This window comes from Colobus angolensis, unplaced genomic scaffold (genome assembly GCF_000951035.1).
Source record: "Colobus angolensis palliatus isolate OR3802 unplaced genomic scaffold, Cang.pa_1.0 Scaffold719, whole genome shotgun sequence".
Taxonomy (NCBI): Eukaryota; Metazoa; Chordata; class Mammalia; order Primates; family Cercopithecidae; genus Colobus; species Colobus angolensis.
The window spans coordinates 91057-95351 of record NW_012120921.1 but is presented as its reverse complement, the minus strand read 5'-3'; positions in this window follow the sequence as shown (position 1 = coordinate 95351).

The following is a 4295-nucleotide window of genomic DNA, read 5'->3' as shown; positions in this document are numbered from 1 at the left end:
AAAAAAAAGAAATACCATTTATAATAGTCACAATTAGAACTAAACACACAGAAATTAACCAAAGAAGTAAAAGATTTCTACAATAAAAACTATAATACAATCATAAAATAAATTGAAGACACAAAAAGTGAAAGATATTCCATGTTCATGGATTGAAAGTGTTAGTATGTTAAAATGTCTACATTACCCAAAGCAATTCACAGATTAAATGCAGGACTCACATTAACTGACTTCAAGTTACAGTACAAAGCTATAGTAACTGTAGCAGCCTGGTACTGGCATAAAAATAGACACATGAGCCAATGGAATTGAACAGACAATCCAGAAAAAAATTTTATACATTTTCACTGAATTCATTTTCGACAAAGGTGCCAAGAACTTAAATTAGGGCAAAGACAATCTCTTCAATAAATCATGCTGGGGAAACTGGATATCTACATGCAAAAGAATGAAACTATAACCCCTATCTCTTGCCATATACAAAACTCAAATCGAAGTGGACTAAATACTTAAATCTAAGACCTCAAATTTAAAAACTACAAGAAAACATTGAGGAAAGTCTCTCCAGGTATTGGCAAAAATGTCTTGAGTAACAACCCACAAGCACAGGCAACCAAAGCAAATATGGACAAATGAAGTTACATCAAGTTGAAAATCTTCTGCATGTCAAAGGAAATGATCAACAAAGTGAGGAGACAACCCACAGAATAGGAGAACATATTTGCAAACTATTCATCTGACAAGGGATTAATAACTAGAACAGATAAACAGCTCAAACTACTGTATGGGAAAAAAACCTAGTAATCTGATTTTTTAAATGGGCAAAATATTTCAATAAACATTTCTTGAAAGAAGACATATGAATTGCAAGCAGGTATATTATCAGAGATATGCAAATCAAAACTACAATGAGATATCATCTTACCCCAGTTAAAATGAATTTTGTCCAAATGTCAGGCAACAGCAAATGCTAGTGAGAATGTGGAGAAATGGGAAGCCTGGTACACTGTTGGTGGAAATGTAAGTTAGTACAACCACTATGGAAAACGGCTTGGAGATTCCTCATAAAACTAAAATAGAGCTTCCATATAATCCAGCAATTTCACTGCTAAGTATATACTCGCAAGAAATGAAGTCAGTATATTGAGGAGATGTCTACATTCCCATGTTTGTTGCAGCATTGTTGAAAATAGCCAACATTTGGAAGCAATGTAAGTGTCAATCAACAGATGAATGGATAAAGAAAATGTGGTACATATACACAGTGGAGCCAGAAAAAAAGAATGAGATCCTGTCATTTGTAACAACATGGATGAGGGTCATTATATTAAATGCAATAAGCCAGCCACAGAAAGACAAACTTTGCATGTTCTCACTTATTTGTGGGAGCTGAGGATCCCACTGAGTTGAATTCATGGAGACAGAGAGTAGAAGGATGGTTACCAGAGGCTGAGAAGCATAGTAGGGGGGCGGTTTGGTAGGGGCATGCAGGGAAGTGAGGATGGTTAATGGGTACAAAAAATAGTTTAAAAGAATGAATAAGAGGTAGAGGTACTATTTGATTGCACAACAAGGTATTTGTGCTGATAGCACAACAGTAGTATTTATACTGATAGCACAGTTTGTACTGATAGCACAACAGTAGTACTTGATACCACAACACTGCAATTATCAATAATTGACAATTACTATAATCAATAATAATTTAATTGTAGCTTTTAAAATAACTGAAATAATATAATTGAATTTTGGTAATACAAAGAATAAATGCTTGAGGAGATAGATAGCCCATTTACCATGCTGTGATTATTACACATTGCATGCCTGTATCAAAGTATCTCATGTACCCCATTTATACACACAACTACTGTATACCCACAAAAATAAAAATAAATGTGATATAATAATCAGGTATGGTTTTGCTGGGATATATACTACATTGTTGTATTTTGCCCAGTCTGTAGGATTAGGGGGAATAGCTGTGGTATATTCCCACAGAGGCAGTTGCAAAACTGCCTACACTTTTCTCTCCCATTTGCACTTTAGTTTGATAAAATCTGCTAAAGCTGTTTCTACTTTGCTACCTTGTAGCATTCTTCGGCTTTGTTTTGGAGGACTAGTAAATCAATTAGCTGATATTGGTTTGAAAACCCTGACTCACAGGTCTTAAGCATTATTTGGAATTCCTTGGGAAACTTAAGGTGTCAAGATGAGGAAATCCAAACATTGGAGCACTTAATTCTGACTTGGTATAAAGTGTGTATCTTATGTTGAACCCATTCTTCTGCGAGTTTTGCTTTAAAAGAAATGACTATTATTTTTCTTCTTCTGTAGCTATTTCTGGACCCATTGTGGTTTAAGAAGAAGGAATATGGGGAGGAGAAACAGAAAAAAAATGAGATCATCCAGGCAAGGAAGTTTAGAAAGCAGAGGTTCGGAAGAAGAAAAAGAAGACAGTTTCTGGCACCTTCCTGATTTTAGAAGCTGATTTTGCTACTTTTCTTTAATTCTGAGGTAGTTTCAAATATTTTGTTGTTACCTTTTTGGAAGCAAGTAAGTTTATCATTTCCACTTTTGGATGTTTTTAGGTGCCAGCTAAAATACAACCCTCATTTATTTTTCATGATTCCAAAAACCAACTTCTCTAATTTAGCATACAAGAAGACCAATTTGGGAATACTTAAAGTTCTTAACTTTGTGAACCTTAGATGTCCATCATCCTTAGTAAAATCCTCCATTTATACAAATGTTTGCAAGAAGAGGTGCTGTAATTATCACATAAAACCAGTTGTCGTGCCCAAAGGGGGACACTGTCCTTGCCTGTCCTTGTATTTAGTGATTTTTTTTCCTCAGTTTTCTTTAAAACAAGTAATTGGACTGTGGCTTGTCATTTGGTTAGAGGATCAGAGTGTGCCAATTTTGGGTGAGACTCCATGGTGTTTATCACTGAGTCATTTCTGTCCTCTTGTATCTCTCAGTTTCTCTATCTTGGTGTTTATTACCTCCAGGGAGATGCAAATCAAAAACTACCAGACCTTACCTTATCTTAATTAGAATGGCCATAATCAAAACGACAAAAGAGAACAAGTGTTGGCAAGGATGTGGAATAAAGGTAACTCTTATACACTGTTGGTTTGAGTACAAATTAATACAGCCACTATGAAAAACAAGTGTGGAAGTTTCTCAGCATAAAAATGGAACTACTGTATATTCCAGCAATTCCACAACTGGGCATATGGCCAAAAGAAATAAAGTCAGTATGTTAAAGAGATAGCTACACTCCCATGTTTATTACAGCACTATTGTCAGTGGCCAAGATATGGAATCAATCACAGGGCCCATCAAAGAATAAGTGGATAAGACAACATGGTATGTAAACACAATGAAATGCTATCCAGCCACAAATATATGGCATAACAAAATGAATGGCAGAATAAAATTCTGCCATTTAAGACAACACAGATGACCCTGGAGGACATTATGATAAATGAAATAAGCCAGAAACAGAGAGACAAAAAACACAGGAATTTATTCAAATGTGGAATCTAAACAAGTTTATCTCTTAGAAGTAGAGAGTAGAATGGTGGTTACCAGAGTGTGGGTTGGTTAGTGGGGAGGATGCAAGGATGTTGGTCAAAGGAAACATAATTGCAATTAGACAGAAGAAATACATTTTACAAGCTCTGTTGTGCAACATGGCAGCCATACTTAATTATGACATTGCAGTCCTGAAAAATGGAAAAGTAGTTGATGTTAAGTGCTCTCACCACAAAAAATAGTAACTTTTAGATCATGCATTTGTTAATTAGCTAGATTTAACCATTTTATAATCTATGTGTAATTCAAAACATCATTTGTACATAATAAACTTACACGTTATCTTCAATTAAAAACAAACTTTAAAATCATGCTTAAAAAATTTTTATTCAAGCTAGAATTTGAATGTAGCTAAATATCTTCAATAAAGAAGAAAAACTAAAATAATTTCAAAAATTAAAACTGAGAGGTTTGTTTGCCAATAGGAGCCATGTAAGAGTGTACTCGAGAAGAAAATAATGTTTTTCTGTATAAAGGTAAAATTAAAATGAAGGGGTGAGAGACAGACCTTGAGAATACAAAATCATAGTGGACATTGAACTGAGGAAAGCACATAGTTCTTCGCACCAAAAAATTAAAAGTTGTTGAGATATTATAAAAGTACAATTCACATATTTAAATCAGAAAGTTATGTGTTTTTTGTATAATTTGATTACGAAGAAATAATTTTTAGAAAATTTTATCACCAACTTGTTAAA